This window comes from Nicotiana tabacum, chromosome 12 (genome assembly GCF_000715075.1).
Source record: "Nicotiana tabacum cultivar K326 chromosome 12, ASM71507v2, whole genome shotgun sequence".
Classification (NCBI taxonomy): Eukaryota; Viridiplantae; Streptophyta; class Magnoliopsida; order Solanales; family Solanaceae; genus Nicotiana; species Nicotiana tabacum.
The window spans coordinates 116,800,345-116,818,753 of NC_134091.1; the positions used below are offsets into that span (position 1 = coordinate 116,800,345).

Sequence of the window (18,409 nt, forward strand, 5' to 3'; positions counted from 1 at the left end):
AACTCACTCAAGATTGGATTATCAAGGCACTCTAGTCAAAGCAGTCAAGCAAAGTTAAGGTCATACAATTTAAGGTATTTCTATCAAGAGTCAAAAATTGAGCCTAAGCATCACAACTAGAGCAATCACCACTTTCAAGGTACAAAAAAGTCAATATATGTTGCCTTCCATTCAAATTAGAGCTCAAGGTACCTACTCCGAACAAAAAAATAAAACTAACTACACCCGGTTTAATCAAAACCCTTGGAAAAGAATCGCGGCACTAAAAAACACCAAGGGTGAATTATTACACTACCCTGCAAATGAAAATATTTTTTTTCTTTTTTATTTTGACTTTAATCCCTCAAGAAACCGGTTGAATTATCTCAATCATCGGGAAAAATGGAAAATTTTAAATTTTTTATGTTTTTTCAATTATTTTTTCTATATCTAACCTACTAAACAAAAACTAAAATAACACATATACATACAACATATAGTTATCCCCCACCCCACACTTTAAGTTATGGCATGTCCCCATGACACACAATTAAAAAGCATAAGATAAAGGAAACTTCCCTGAATTTTCTTCTTTTTCCAGAACTTAAGAACTCCACCCCTAATTCTGAATTCATTCCTCGTTTTCGCTCGTTCGAATTTTTTGTAGAGCTCATTAAGCCCAATTCTTCTGAGGATACCTGCAAGACCCGCTCTTTTCTTTATTTCTTATCCTCATCTTGAGTAGTGAATTGCTCGTTCATGACGATCCTTAACTTGTTTCTGCATTCTTTTATAGGATCAATCCATACATATTCCTATAAATCCTAAAAACTAAAAATCACATGATCAAGATTAGAATATGAAAACAAAGAAGAAAGGTCAAGTGAAAATTCCTATGGTATGTCCAAGACCATTTGTTTCTCTTTCTCATCTACTAAAGATTGCAAATGTTTAAAGGTGGATGGTGGTTTGAACTCTTCTTCTGTTGCTTCGTATTCAACCAAAGCCTTATTTTCGATCATCTCAGTTGAATCAGAGTCTTCTTGTACTGTGGAAATCTCCCTCTGAACCAACTCATCCTCTTGAGTAGGCTCATTCTCGTAGGGTTTCACCTCCATATATTCATCATCACAACGCAAAGAGCTTTATGAAAGTGTACTTATTATTTGACTTACTTGCATTGTTAGGTTGTTAATGGCTTCATTATCTTGTGTAAATCTCTCTTCCACCTTATTTATGAACTTATACATAAGCTCTTCTAAACTACCATTCTCCCCTTTAGGTGGTTGTCTCACTTCGCTTCCATTCTATTTATAATAAGGGTATTCATCCCAACTAGAGCCAAGATTGTGCCCATATGAATCCTCATACCTGTACGGACTAGAAACAGAGTGAGACTATTCAAAATACGAATCATAAGAAGAATACATACATGCTTGACAATCAACCTAGAGATTATTTCCACCGCATTTAAAGCACATATCAGGCCGCTGATAATATTCAACTGCTAACTCTTCAACTGTTTTCTTAGCCTGGTTGTACTCCATCTTCACAGTATTTAGAGTTCAATATCTACAGTATATTCTCCAACCTGTTAGGTACTAGAAAACAAATCATGAAAAGAAGTTAACTAATAAAGAAAAGAAAATAGACAGGGAAAAAGAAAAGAAATAAAACTAAAACCTAATTCCTGAATTAGCACTACAGACTATTTCCAATACTATTGATTGCCAATCCCTGCCAACGGCGCCAAAATAGATGAGCTTAAAATACATACTTAAATATGCTCGCTATTCTAATATAGTAAAAAAACAAATATCGTATCTACATGGATTAGATTTAAACTATGTTTTCGTAGTTTATAGCTTAATTTCTATCCAAGATGATCGACAATTAGATTTGTGTGATTAAAACTCAAATTAACTAAAAGTCTAAACTATTAACTAATGACAATCGTAGCAATGAGTAAGGAAGATATCAATGGGAGAAAATAGGGGTTGATTGGATAGGTGCTAGATACTTGTATGAGATTTAACTCTAGCTAATTCACTCCTAAGGTTCAAGTGAGTCTCTCGAATTCACTCAATTATTAGTTCAAACGTTCAGTAGAAACTTTTCTCTCGAATAAGTCTCAACCTCACAATATGAACCAATTTATGCTTGGTGAAGATATGCAAGAATTCGTATTGGATCGGTCTTTAGGAGATCCTGTTTCGATTATCCTTCTAACTAGGTCTAAACAATAATTCAACTAGCCACTTTATATTACTAAGAAGAATCAATGAATTCAACCAACCAGATAATGCAAAAACATCACAAGTTTTGCCTCTTTCGATTACATGAACATGTGAAAATAGATGCAACAATTAAAATTCCAAAAATGATTCAATGCATACAAACTAGAGTTAATAATCCACAAACAAATATCAATACACCAAGTCCATCAATCCCTAAAGAGAATTACTCCCACTTCTCCTTAGCCTCCTTAGGTCTTAAATGAGTCAAAAGTCCCAAAAATACTATTTTCCATATATATATATACCAAGTATGGTCGGGCCCAAACAAACACACCTTCTCCTACGCGAAATAGGACTCTTTCCGGAATAGGATGTGCGCGGCCGCGTACCTGGGAGTGTGCTCGCGCATATGGCCGCGCACTTTGGAAGGTATTCTGCCTCACTTGCGCACTCACGCACCTAGGTGGCGTTCTGCTCGATTCTCCGTTTGTTTCGTTAAGTGCATGATTGTCCGTTGATCCTCGAACACGATCTCAACTTAATCCTTGAGCTTTTCCTCAAACTTCAAAGATCCAAAATAGCTTGAATTCATGCCATAACATCTACATAGCTCGAGATCATTCCTACAAAGCATAAAACATGCAATTAGTGTAAAACACTAGCGATTAACGCTCAAACTCAAATAAAGTGCAGTAAAGTAGAGCGTGATAAGCAACTAAAACACGCAATTAAAGCCTAACATCAATGTGTTATATTATGTTTTAATCGAATATAATTGAATTTTTAATTGATCCACTAATAAAGTATCCGAGCAAAGTAGAAATAAGGTGATCGAGAATAAAATATTCAAGATTATGTCGATTGTACACATCTTGGAGCATCTTGTCACTCATTATACCGGAGCATGTAGTCACTTAAAATGTTTAAAATGTTCACTTAAACTTCAAGATTTGTTTTCTTATTTATTCACCGATCAAGCATTTGAGCGATGTAATGAATAGTTGAGAATATATTACACACACACACACACACACACACACACACACACACACACACACACACACACACACACACACACACACACACACACACACACACATATATATATATATATATATATATATATATATATATATATATATATATATATATATATATATATATATATATATATATATATATATATATACATAAGTTGTAGCAATAACAACATATACCGAGTATATGTTGTTATTGCTACAACTTATGTTTTAATATAACACTACATCTTATAGCACTATACATTTTGTTTTTAAATGTGTTATAGCGTGTTGGATGCTGATACTGTGTCAATTGATCCACTGATGAAGTATATATGTATATAAATAAATCAATATATATATATATATATATATAAAAATTTAGTATTTCTGACCGATATCGGTCGTAAATTTTATAATTATATGATAAATAATTATTTATTATCAAAAAATAATTGACGTAGGGAGGGAAAACATTAAATTAAAAATTCCGACCGACATCGGTCGGTATTCTATAATTATTTTAATTAATCATTTCTTTTGTAGATAGTATACAAGTCTGACTAGTCTTTGGTCAAAGATTGACCATTTTTCGACCGAAATCGGTCAAAAATTTCAACTGTGTCAGATAAAGCAAACTTTTTTTGTGGGACCACATAAACAGACCGGCATCTGTCGGTATTCTTATTTACAACTATTTATTTGATTTTTCAATCGTTTTACTTTTTTTCCGACCGATTTCGATCGGTATTTCTTTCCGACCAATGTCGGTTGGAATTCCTTGGACGAAATTTGGCAATTTTCTAGTAGTGTAAACCCTTTATAAACAAATTTTGGCAACGGAACGGCGGAGCGTCGTGCAAGTAGCGCCACAAGGTGCCATGCGCATGGGGCTAAGCTTAGTACGTTCCGAATGCCATTGGTTGTTGGGGGCAAAATCGGGAGGCGACATCGCTCGTGGCAGCTGATGGCTTTTGGCAACGGAACGGCGAGGCCTCGTGCAAGTAGAGCCGCAAGGTGCCGTACGCATGGGGCTAAACTCAGTACGTTCTGATTGCCATCGATTGTTGTGAGTTGTGTCTGGCATCGCTCGTGGCGGCTGATGGCTTTTGGCAACGGAACGATGAGGCCTCGTGCAAGTAGCGTCGCAAGGTGCCGTGCGCATGGGGCTAAGCTCAGTACGTTCCGATTGCCATCGGTTATTGCGGGCAACATCGGGAGGCGACATCGCTCGTGGCGGCTGATGGCTTTTGGCAACAGAACGGCGAGGCCTCGTCCAAGTAGCGCTGCAAGGTGCCGTGCACATGGGGCTAAACTCAGTACGTTCGGATTGCCATCGGTTGTTGTGGGCAACATCGGGAGGCGACATCGCTCATGGCGGCTGATGGCTTTTGGCAACGGAACGGCGAGGCCTCGTGCAAGTAGCGACGCAAGGTGCCGTGCGCATGGGGCTAAGCTAAGTACGTGCCGATTGCCATAGGTTGTTGTGAGTTGCGTCTGGCATCGCTCGTGGTGGATGATGGCTTTTGGCAACGGAACGACGAGGCCTCGTGCAAGTAGCGCCGCAAGGTGCCGTGCACATGGGGCTAAGCTCAGTACGTTCCGATTGCCATCGGTTGTTGCGGGCAACATCGGGAGGCAACATCGCTCGTGGCGGCTGATGGCTTTTGGCAACGGAACGGCAAGGCCTCGTGCAAGTAGCTCCGCAAGGTGCCGTGCGCATAGGACTAAGCTCAGTACATTCCGATTGCCATCGGTTGTTGTGTTCAACATCGGGAGGCAACATCGCTCGTGGCGGCTGATGGCTTTTGGCAACGGAACGGCGAGGCCTCGTGCAAGTAGCGCCGCAAGGTGCCGTACGCATGGGGCTAAGCTAAGTACGTGCCAATTGCCATCGGTTGTTGTGAGTTATGTCTGGCATCGCTCTTGGCGGCTGATGGCTTTTGGAAACGGAATGGCGAGGCCTCGTGCAAGTAGCGCCGCAAGGTGCCGTGCACATAGGGTTAAGCTCAGTACGTTCCGATTGCCATCGGTTGTTGTGGGCAACATCGGGAGGCGACAACGCTCATGGCGGCTGATGGCTTTTGGCAACGGAACGGCGAGGCCTCGTGCAAGTAGCGCCTCAAGGTGCCGTGCGCATGGGGCTAAACTCAATACGTTTCGATTGCCATCGGTTGTTGTGGGCAACGTCGGGAGGCGACATCGCTCGTGGCGGCTGATGGCTTTTAGCAACGAAACGGCAAGGCCTCGTGCAAGTAGTGCCGCAAGGTGCCGTGCACATGGGGCTAAGCTAAGTACGTGCCGATTGCCATCGGTTGTTGTGAGTTGTGTCTGGCATCGCTCGTGGCGGCTGATGGCTTTTGGCAACGGAGCGGCGAGGCCTCGTGCAAGTAGCGCCGCAAGGTGCCGTGGAAAATAATTAAGACATGCTATCATCTAGACAGCAGATCAACCTGATATTTGTAATACTGCTTAAGATTTTGTACTCAAAGAAAATATAAAAAACATACACATACAAACAGTGTTTTAGTATGAGGAGTAATAGTCTGAACTCGGGGTCGTTTGGTAGGGTGTATAAGAATAGTGTTGAATAAGGTGTATTAGTGATGCAAAGATTAGTAATACATGGGTTAGTAATGCAAAAATTATTTCTAATCTACTGTTTGGTGTGGTGTACTAAAAATTACAATGCATTGCATAATTTTTAAGAAAATTAGTTATTTACAAAAATGCTCTCCATATTCTTTAGCTTTAAGGAACTTTAAGGATAAATTTATCTTCATCCATGATAATGCATGCATTAATAGTCTTGGTATTGCTAATATTATGGTTTGCTTTGTATTAATTAGTTATATATAGGATAATTCAAATAGGTTGTATAACTAATACTTGCATTAATAATATATAAGTTGAAAAAGTGTACGAAACGAGGGATTAGTCATACTAAAAGCTAATGCATGCATTATAGCAAACGACCCCAAATCTCATGCAGAGGTATAAATAGTGGATAGCATGCTATACATGCCTATGAACCTAAAATGATTAGAAACTCCGAAATGCCAAACCTTATTGTTGTACTTTATGTAGTCTCTATTTTCATCTGCACGTTTTGTATCTCTATTAATACTTTTTTCTGGATAATATTCACTTCTATTATCCTTAAGATCACAAGCAAATGGAGTGTAAGAAACAAGAAAATTAATAAGCCATTGCCTCCAGGTCCAAAACCATGGCCAATAATTGGCAGCCTTCCTCAAATGCTCCTAAATAGCAAGCCAACATTTCATTGGATACACAAACTTATGGAGGAAATGGACATTGAAATCGCTTGCATTCGTCTTGGTAATGTCCTTGTCATTCCTGTAACTTCTCCTGAGCTTGCTTGCGAGTTCTTAAAGAATCAAGACTCTGTTTTCTCATCGAGGCCTATTTGCATGTCCGCGAACCTCGTTATCAATGGATACTTGACTTCAGTGTTTCTCCCCATATGTGATCAATGGACGAAAATGAGAAGAATCGTTGCTTCTCTTGTGCTCTCACCAACATCTCTTCAATGGCTTAGTCATAAAAGGAATGAAGACGCTGACCACCTTCTTCGATATGTTTACAATGAATGCAGCAACCAACCGTAATTAACTTGAGGAAAGTGACAAGATATTATTGTGGGAATGTTATTTGGAATATGATTTTCAGCAAGAGATTATTTGGAAAAGAAGCCGAGGAGCAAGTTGGTGCACTCTTCACACTTCTTGAATACCTCCATTCTTTTGGTATCTCAGATTTCTTGCCGTTGTTAAGTGTGTTTGATTTGGATGGTCACAAGGAAATTATCAAGAAAGCCTTTGCCACAGCAACAAGACACATTGATAGTGAAATTGATCGGAGGATTCAGATTTGGAAGGATGACAACAAAACTGTGGAAGAAGACATCCTTGATGTTCTTATAAAGCTCAAGCATGCAAATGGGAATCCGTTGATGAATGCTAAAGAGATTAAAACACAAGTCCTTGTAAGTATACTTTCAATCCCCTAAACCATGTGCTTGACATTGTTGAATTGTGTGACCACTCTTTTAACTAAAATGACATATTTATTTAAAATGGCCATTGTTTTCTTCCTTAATATCACATTGCAATGAATGGTAAAATATTTACTTGGATTACATAGATGGCTTTTCTGATTTGATGTTTTAACTTCAATACCACACAAGAAGGAGTGATTTGTGTGGTGTCCAATTTTTTGCGTGCACAGATTATAGAAGGACATGGTTCTTCTATATGTTCCTTATACCACTGTTGCGGAATAATAAATGCAGAAATTAAAGAACACAAGGATTTTTACGTGAAAAACACCTGGCTCAAAAGGTGAAAAAATCACGACATACTTCCCAGTAGGATTTTTCCAAAACTCTTCAGTAAATCACTGAGCCAAAAACTGCATTTACAAAACACTTTTGTAAACCTAGGATTAACTCAAATCCCGTTGTGGCACACAACCTCTAACTGTTGCGACAACTTCAAGTTAATTCTAACTTGAATACTCTGAGTACCTATTACAATTGCCTCTTTGATAAAGCTAAAAGGTACACTATGAAAACACCTACCACAATTGAACTAGAATAAAAGACAGACACTTGGAACTGGTTCTTCTATCTGGTTCATGTAGTTTCAGGTTCGCACACTTGAATCACACATGAACTGCTTGCAAAATGCATTGCTATTTTGCTCTCAATTAACGTTTAACTTCTGCTTTTGTGCGTTCCCTATAGAATGAGAACATCCTGTGATTTATAGAGTTAGTATAGTAGAATAATAACTAGAGTTCCAACGCTACTCTTCCTTGGTGGAAGAGTTCAAGTTGATCTCAACCTCTAACTCCTCCCATATCTTGGATAGTGTTCTCTTTGATTAAGGAGTCATTCTCTTTATCAATTATGCAACCCTCTTTGATCAGGAGATATTAATTAGACCAAGTTAAGCTTATCTCCTTCACGTGCATCCCACATGCCAGAATTTGCCTGTGTCCATGCACACAAGGGATGGACCTGGTTCATGCCTGAGCATCCTTTGTGAATCTTCAAAACTAACCTTCACTTAGGCCAACAAATTCCCCCTTTTTAATGATGACAAACTCTGTGCTTTTCATAAGCTTAGGCCCAGTTTCAACTTAGCTCAACATCAACACAATGTTAGAAACATTTTTTCTTTTTATCACTTATCATAAAGGACCAGGTTCATTAGGTTATAAATATTTATTTCTTTTTATCACTTATCATCAAGGACGAGGTTCATTAGGTTATAAACATCATTGTTCTAAGTGTAACGCACAACCTTTTTCCCCCTTTTGGCATCATCGAAAAGTTGCATAAAAAATATGTGATTCCCAGATTTTAAAACTTACTCATGGCCACTAGGGTTACTTTAAATACATTCATGGATTAATCATCAATATTGAAGCTAAGAATTTAAACTATCAGAGAAATATAAACAGACAATTAGAGCAAAAACCAGCAAATTTCATTGATAGTTGATATGATTCTTCCACAAAACACAAAAAGAAATAAAAATACTGAAAACACGAGCAACCAAGAAACATCCCAAACTGGGTCACTGAAAGGTCTACAATGGGCTAGGAGTTTAAGGCTTGGAAGAACTAGGGGGTTGGTTTTTGTCATGAAGAAGTTTCAGCATGTCTTGAAGAATTCCATCATTCTTCTCCTTTTCCCTTGCTAGTTCAGTTCTGAGAGCATCTATCTCAGACTCTACCTCAGCCAACCATGTCTTCAGCCTTGCAATTTCGGCCTCATTTGTCCCACTCTCCTGCACCAAGGCTCTGACCTTGCTATTGACTGGTGCCTTTTTGGATGAACCGGGTTCATTTGGAGTGGCATGGACCTCATAATCACAAGCAATCAGAGTGTTAGCCCCAAAGTGATATTTGTTTGTAACCATCTCCCACTTCTTCAAGGGCATCTTATAATGTGCAAGCACAACTGTGAGAATGAAGACATAGGGAATGCCCTGAGCCTTGGAGCCATTGATAATCCTATCAAGAAGTTGGATTATAAATCCAGGCCAGTTAATGTGCCTCTCACTATCCAAGCATTCCATCAAAAATAAGTCCATGAAGTTGGCAATGTGCCTCCTTTCCTGCCTAGGCAGAACACACTTGTTGATGAAATTTGAACCCCTTTCACCAGGCTAGTAACCCTTCCATCCTTCACTTCAGCATTTGCCATGAACTCAATAATATCACCCCTTGCCAACCTGCCATCCATCTGAAGGACCATGTCCTTCCATCCTTGCACTTCTAATTTCTCCACCAGCAGCACCATCCCTTCCTCCTCCAAATCCCTGAGGAGTCTACCCTTCAGATTTGTTCTTTTGCCAAACATGGTCATCTTCTCCTTTTCACTGTATGATTCATCTTTCTCTTCTCCACTCCATTCCTCTTCTTCAGCAATTTTTACTTGTTTGGTTTTTACTGCAAACCTGGTCCTTTTTGCCAGAGTGGATGGTTCCACAGACTTTGACATAGAAGTAGACTTCTTAGTGGAAGCCCTGGCTTTCTTGGGCTTGGGAGTCTGAACCTCCACTTCTGCAATCACATCTTCATTTTGATGGACCAGGTCCATCTCATCAACATCATCAGCCTTACCAGGCTCACCTACCTTATTCTTCCTTTTATCCACCCTTTTATTTTTTTTTCTTCTAAGTCTCTTTGCAATGCCGCCTCATTCTCCTTTAGATGACTTCTTGTGGCTCTTCCTCGTGAGGGAAGACTTTCAACAGTGTAAGAAGGGTCAACCTTCCTTTTTTGTTAGCCCTAGTAGTGCCGGGGGTCTTATACTTTCTTCAATAGTTCTGCGAGGGTTTCTTCAACTGATGAACCAGGTTCATCTATATTTTGCCCAAGTTTAACCAGCCCTTCAGCAGCTTCTCTAGACACACTTCCCCCTGTTTTCTTGACACTTTCCTCCACATTATCTTCTCCACAAATAGCCAACCACTCTTTTACCCATTCCCTTTTCTTCACTACGAGCACCCTTACTCTCCTTTTATTTTTCCTTTTTATTTTTACTCCCTCTCCTTCTGGACTCAGAAGTTTCTACATCCACTACAGATCAAACCAAAATAAACCTATTCTCCAGATTTTCAGACAACTTAGAAATGACCTCAGTAGTAGTATTTGGGCTAGAGGTTACATGTTCAGTATCAGAAGACCTAGTTTCTTCCCCCGCAGTCGTAGACTTGAAAGAGTCATCAGAGTTCTGGGGTTCTTGGTCTTGGCTAGCTTTTAGTTATGCATTTAATTTCTTTGATAACGCACTTCCATCCATAGTCTTGCGAGCAAGAACTTTTACTCTTCATTTCTTAGGCTGAGGGGTGGTTGAAGATGATGGGCATGGTGGGGGTGTACCAGGGTTATCATAAGGGTTAGTAATTTTGTGCTTGGTTCTGGAAGAAGAAAGAGAGGTAGATTGAAATTTGCAGAATGATAGAAGATGGAAAGAATTTTTGACGGTTTGCGAATTATGAAGAGAAGGCAAAGAAGATGATGATCAATTTAAAGGAATGGGGGTAATTAATGGGTAGTGGGAGGCTCATTAGAACCAGTGGGGTAATTGGAAGTCTAATCAAACTAAAATGTCAGTTTTGAATAGACGGTGGAGTCTTCCCTAGAATTTAGGTGTTTTAATTTGCTTAGGATTCTATTGAACTGAACTGGTTCAATTTAATTGGATAAGTTTAAGAGAAATTTGGACTTAGGTAGAACTCTGATCATGATTCAAATATTATTATTTCAAATTTTGTAGAGTGTAGAAAACATACCGCGTTATCTAGATGAACCAGCATTGATTGATGAGCCAGGTTCTTCACTGAAAATCCTCTTGTGCGTGTCTAAATTTTCCAAAATAGAGAAAATATCATTATAGATTAATGAATCATTTTAACACATAGCACAAGAGTATACTATTTACAGCATGAGACTGAGCAAAACTTAATCTAGTTATTTACACAATTTCAAGATTTTCTAACCATTTTTTTCATCCTGTTAGGTGATCTTAATCATCCCGAATTCTAACATGTTTCTTTCAAAGTGATCTCTACTTGGGGCTTTTGTAAAGATGTCAACTATTTGCTTGTCAGTAGCACAAAATTCCATAGTGATCAACCTCTTTTCATAGTTATCCCTCAAAAAGTGATGCCTAACATCTATGTGCTTAGTTCTCTTATGATGAACCGGGGTTCTTGGTCATACTAATTGTTGCACTAGTGTTATCACAAAAAATAGGAATACAACCAACATCAATTTCAAAGTCCATTAATTATTGTTTGATCCATATCAATTGAGCACAACATGAGGCAGTAATAACATACTCAGCTTTAGTAGTACATAAGGCCACTGAATTTTGCTTTTTGGTAGCCCAAGACACAAGACATGAGCCAAGAAAGTGTGCCATACTTGAGGTGCTCTTTCTATCCACAAGAAAACTTGCATAATCAGTATCAGCATATCCCACAAGATTGAAATTACTACGTTTTGGATACCAAAGACAAAGATCAGTGGTGCCTTTTAGATATCTCAAAATGCTCTTGATAGCAGTCAATTGAGATTCCTTCGAATTTTCCTGAAATCTTGCATAAAGGCCTACATTGAAAACAATGTCAGGTCTACTAGCAGTGAGATACAACAATGACCCAATCATTCCCCTATAATACTTCTGATCAAGAGATGAACCAGGTTCATCTATATCCAACTTTGTAGCTGTTGCAATAGGAGTGTCAATTTCTTTGGAGTCTTCCATTTTAAACGTTTTAAGCAACTCTTTTACATACTTCTGCTGATGGATCATAGTTCCATTTGAATTTTGTTTAATTTGTAAGTCTAAAAAGAAATTAAGCTCACCCATCATGCTTATTTCAAATTCACTCCCTATTAGTTTAGCAAATTCTTTACTTAACTTATCAGTAGTTGCTCCAAAGATTATATCATCAACATATATCTGAACTACCAAGAGATCTTTACCTTTTTCTTTCAAGAACAAAGTATTGTCAATTTTACCTCTTTTGTAGTCATGCTTAAGCAAAAACTTTGATAATCTTTCATACCATGCTCTTGGTGCCTGCTTGATCCCATAAAGTGCTTTGTCAAGTTTGTACACATGATAAAGACTCTCCTTCCTTTCAAACCCCGGAGGTTATTTGACAAACACTTCTTCCTTTAGGTAGCCACTGAGGAAGGCACTCTTGATATCGATCCGGTGAAGGGTGAATTCCATGTAAGTAGCAAAGGCTTTGAGGAGTCTTATTGTTTCCAACCTTGCAACTGGAGCAAAGGTTTCATCATAGTCTATGCCCTCCTCTTGGCTATATCCTTGAACCACCAATCTTGCATTGTTCCTTGTAACTGTTCCATTCTCATCAAGCTTGTTTCTGAAGACCCATTATGTGCTAATTACTGATCTGTCCATGGGTCTTGGTACCAGATGCAAAACTTGACTCCTTTCAAATTGGTTGAGTTCATCCTGCATTGCATTTACTCAATCTGTATCCTGCAAAGCTTCAGCAACATTTGTAGGTTCAATAAGAGATAAGAAGGCATCAAAACCCCAAAGATTTTTTTAATGAAGATCTGGTTTTGATTCCAGAGGTTGGATCAGTGATTATGTTCTCAATGTGATGAGAACATTGATACTTGTAGACTTTACAACCAACTTGTTTCCCTTTGATGTTCCTTCAATGCTTTGTTGATATGGAACAAATTCATGGACATGTTTTCTTGAGGTTTGAGAATCATTTCCTCTTTGTTCTATTCCCCTTGACATGTTGCCCTGGGTGGAAGAACCTATTCCATCACATGTTCCTTCCTCTAGTGCAGCTTCAGTTTGGGCTGTCGTTTCACTTGAGTTTCTCACCAGCCCAATTACTTCATCATCATATTCCTGTATCTCAAAAAGAATGTTAGTTTCATCAAAAACCACATGAACACTTTATTCAACACACATAGTTCTTTTGTTATAGACCTTATAAGCTTTACTATGTGAAGAATATCCTAAGAATACTCCCTGATCACTTATGGGATCAAACTTGCCTAGGGAGTCTTTACCATTGTTGTGCACAAAGCACTTGCATTTGAATGCCCTAAGATGGGATATATTTTATTTTCTCCCTTTAAGTAACTCATAGGAAATCTTCTCAACAAGAGGTCTGGTCATGCACCTATTTATGATGTAGCATGCAGTATTTACAACTTCTGCCTAGAAGCTATGTGGCAGTTTACTAGAAAGAAGCATAGTCCTAGACATATCTTCAAGTGTCCTATTCTTTCTTTCAACTATTCCATTTTGTTGTGGAGTACTAGGAGCAGAAAAATTAATATCTATTCCATGATCATCACAAAATTCAGCACATTTAGCATTTTCAAATTCAGTGACATCATCAGACCTAATTGATGCAAGTTGATTACCTAGTTGTTTCTGAGTTTTTCTAACAAAAGAAGTGAACATGTCAAATTCTTCATCTTTAGATGTTAAAAACAATGTCCAAATAAACCTAGAGTAATCATCAATAAGCACCATCACGTATCTTTTACCACCTCTATTTATTGTTCTCATTGGACCACTTAGATCAATATGGACCAGTTCCATCATTCTGGTGGTACTTACCACTTTCTTGCATCTAAAGGAGGATCTTACCTACTTCCCCCTGCATATGCCTCACAAACTTTGTCTACCTTGAACTTGATGTTAGGCAGTCCTATCACCATGTCCTTGGAGACTAATTTGTTGAGTTGACTAAGACTTGCACGTCCAAGTCTCTTGTACAAAATGAGGGGATCATTGTCCAACACAGTTAGGCAAGTGAGTTCATTTTCTGATAGTGTGGGCAAATCTACAATATATATATTGTTCACTCTTTTGCCCTGCAAAACAATCTTGTGAGTGGTAAGATTAATCACAAAGCATTTAGTAGAGGTGAATGCTACCAAGTTACCTCTATCACACAATTGTGATACACTAATTAGACTGTATTTTAGGTCGTCTATCAAATAGACATTCTCAATCGTGTGAGAGTCAGTCTTACCTACCTTACCAACCCTAATGATCACACCTTTCTTCCCATTTCTAAAGGAGACATTACCTCATTTGAGGTTCTCAAGTGAAAAGAATTGGTTCTCGCTTCCTGTCATATATTTTTAGCAACCACTATCCATGTACCATATATGGATGCTCCCCTTCACTTGGACCTACAAAACGAAATTATGGGTTAGTATTAGGAACCCAAACTAGCTTGGGTCCCTTTCTATAGGCAAAAGGATAAATTAAATTCTTTTTAGCCCAACCTGGCAGCTTATTTTTCCCTTGAGCAAACTTTTTATTCTTTTGACTAGCCTTTTCTTTTGCAGTGCATTCACTTTTAAAGTGACCAGTCTTACCACAGTGTGTGCAAATTGTGTTCTCAGGAAGTGTGAGATACTTGCTTTTGGGATCCCATTTAGGTGGCAGATTCCCAAAGCCAATTCCTCTTCTATTGTTACTTTGATGTTCCGGTAGCCATGATAGTGCATCGGAGGAGCTGTTCCATTTACAAGTTCTGTATAGTTCATGCTTGACCTTTCCTAGATCCTCTGTTAGAATTCTTACCTGCTCATCCTTCTTATACAACTCATCTTTTAATTTACCTACATTTTCTTCTAGAGTGAGTTGTGTGCAATCAGCTGTCTTCTTACTTGTTCCTAATTTCAGTTTTAGGTTTTCAGATCTAAGTTCTAGGATATTTTATTCAAATGCATGAACTTGGTTCTTTAGAGCAGTATTTTCACTTACAGTCTCACTAACTCTAAGTTCCAGGTTCTTACACTTTGCTTTTAAAATCACACATTCCTTAGACAACTGTTCCTTTTCATTGTTTATATCCTCATATTCATCAATGAAATCTAGAGGTAACTCAGATAGCCTTTCTTTAGACAAAAACTTAATCTTGTCTTTTAGATGGATTATACTTACTTCAAATTCCTCATCGGATTCTCCAAATGCCATAAGTGCTTGTTCATCTCCATCTTCATCATTTGGGTCCTCATCTGAGCTTTCTCTCCAAGAAGCAACCATAGCCTTTGTTGATCCTTTGTTCTTCTTGGGATGAACCTATTCCTTCTTTCTGTTTCTTCGTTCAGCTATTTCCTTCTTCCATTCCATTTCCTATTGAGGGCAGTTTTTGATGTGGTGATCAGTTTTCCCACCCTTGTAGCAGCCCTCGTTGGTCTGTTTTTCAGTAACCCTTGGATTTATGTAGCCTCCACTTCTTGAAGAACCCTTTCCTCTTATTAGGTACTTCTTGAAGTCCTTTGTGATCATAGCCATTTCATTTTTCTCTAAATCAGAACTTTTAGTTATTTTAAGTGCCAGGCTCCTTTCCTTCTTGGGTACATCCATCTTCATAGTTTGCCTTCTAAGTTCATAAGTAGTGAGATTTCCAATTAACTTATCCAACCTAAGAGTGGCAATGTTCTTTGATTCCCGAATGGCAGTGATTTTGCTTTCCCAAGTAACTCGCAAAACCCTTGTCAAAATCTTCTCAACTCTGTCTTCTTCGAAAATAATCCTTCCAAGAGACTTAAGTTCATTTATCAGTGTGGTGAACCTTGTATATATGTCTTGGATGGTTTCCCCTTCCTTCATTGTGAAATTCTCATATTGAGAATATAGAAGTGTTCCTCTGGACCTCTTCACTTGAGGTGTTCCTTCATGGGCCACTTGCGAAGTGTCCCAGATTTCCTTAGCAGTGGTACAACTTTGGATTCTATTGTACTCATCTGGACCGAGTCCACAAACAAGCCATTTATTGACTTTAGCATTCTTCTCCCATTTCCTCAAGTCGTCGGCAATGCAGTCAGCTCTTGTTTTTGGCACCTCTTCTCCTTCGGCTTTTATCTTCATGGTAGCCAGTGGACCATCTGTGACAATGTCCCAAAACTCATAGGCTTCTCCTATGATGTGATCTCTCATCTTGTTTTTCCACCAACAGTAATTCTGGCCGTTGAAAAGTGGTGGCCTACCAGTGGATTGCCCTTCCCAGTTTCCAGGTGGTGCACTCATCTTGATCTTCTCCTAAGGTGTTAGCCTCTTCAAGGATAACCTGCTCTCATACCAATTGATGTTTTAACTTCAATACCGCTTGCACAGATTATAGAAGGACCTGGTTCTTCTATGTGCTCCTTATACTACTGTTGTGGAATATTAAATGCAGAAATTAAAGAACACAAGGATTTTTATGTCGAAATCACCTGGCTCAAAAGGCGAAAAAACCAAGACCTACTTCCCAGTAGGATTTTCCCAAAACTCTTCACTAAATCACTGAGCCAAACACTACATTTATAAAACACTTTTGTAAACCTAGGATTAACTCTAATCCCGTTGTGCACACAACCTCTAACTGTTGTGACAACTTCAAGTTAACTCTAACTTGAATACTCTGAGTACCTATTACAATTGCCTCTTTGATAAAGCTGAAAGGTACACTATGAAAATACCTACTACAATTGAACTAGAATAAAAGACAGACACTTGGAACTGGTTCTTCTATTTGGTTCATGTAGCTTCAGGTTCGCACACTTGAATCACACACGAACTGCTTGCAAAATGCCTTGCTATTTTGCTCTCAATTCACATTTAACTTCTACTTTTGTGCGTTCCCTGTAGAATGAGAACATCCTGCGATTTATAGAGTTAGTAGAGTAGAAAATAACTAGAGTTCTAATGCTACTCTTCCTTGGTGGAAGAGTTCTAGTTGATTTCAACTTCTAACTCCATTCTTATCTTGGATAGTGTTATATTTGATTAAGGAGTCCTTCTCCTTATCAAATATGCAACCATTTTCGATCATGAGATATTAATTAGACCAAGTTAAGCTTATCTCTTTCACGTGCATCCCACATGCTCAAATATGCCTGTGTCTATGCACACAAGGGATGGACATGATTCATGCCTGAGCTTCCTTTATCAATCTTCAAAACTAACCTTCACTGAGGCCAACATGATTGAATCATAATTTAGAACGATAAAAAAGACTACCAAATTTCAAGACAAATTAAAACATTTCCATTCCCTTCAACCCACCATATAATTAATTACAAATGATTAATATACAGGAACTCAGGTTGGCAACAGTTGGTAATCCCTCAAATGCAGTTGAATGGACACTTGCACAAATGTTGAACCAACCACAATTGATGCAAAGAGTCATAGAAGAACTCAACATTGTCGTTGGAAGCAAAAGATTTGTTCAAGAATCAGACTTGGCACGGCTAAATTTTGTCAAAGCTTGCATAAAAGAGGCCTTTCGTCTCTACACAATATCGCCTTTTAACCTTCCTCATGTCTCTGTTTCTGATACTATTATTAGTGAAAAATACTTCATCCCCAAAGGGAGTGTAGTGCTATTAAGTCGTCTTGGACTTGGTCGGAATCCTAGAGTTTGGGAGGAGCCGATGAAGTTTAAGCCTGAGCGCCATCTCAAGGAAAACAATGGTGAAGTAGTTCTCAATGATTCGGAGTTACGCTTGTTATCATTTAGTATTGGACGAAGAGGGTGCCCTGGTGTGAAACTTGGTTCTACCATTACTACCATGTTACTTGCTAGGCTTCTTCACGGGTTTTCTTGGAGTTTACCACCAAATTCACCATGCAATGACTTAATTGAGTCGTCGAAGAGTGATCTCTTTTGTACATTGCCACTTCTTGCTCGACCAAAACCAAGAGTAGATGAGACAATGTATCCCTAACACAAAAAATTTAAATCTTATCATGTTATTGTATAGAGGTAATCAAATTTGTTCAAACTAGTCTGTATTATCGTGCCTCGCACGTGGAGTCCTAATAATTATTCTAAAATTTCTATTTAAATATATATAATAAAATTTTAATACAATAAATAAATTAGCACATTTATCCTATATAGTATACAAGTATTGTTTGTATGATATCTCTTTTGTTTTCTTTTTTTTCTTTTTTTTACCCTTGTTTATGATTTAAGCAATATGATAGATATAGAATATAGAAAATAAAAATTCTGAATATTTTTCTTTTGGAAAGACGGTAAATTTGAACGAAGAAACGACGTAAAAGGGACGGGCGATAAAAACAGAAGGCAACAAAAATGCACTTTCTAGGCA

The 18,409-nt window shown here is 38.3% G+C and overlaps 1 pseudogene; it reads left to right on the plus strand.

The window, feature by feature from the left end:
* LOC107809681 (isoleucine N-monooxygenase 1-like) overlaps positions 1-18,019 on the plus strand; it is a 38,899-nt pseudogene extending 20,880 nt beyond the window's left edge.
* Positions 18,020-18,409: the final 390 nt, after the last annotated feature.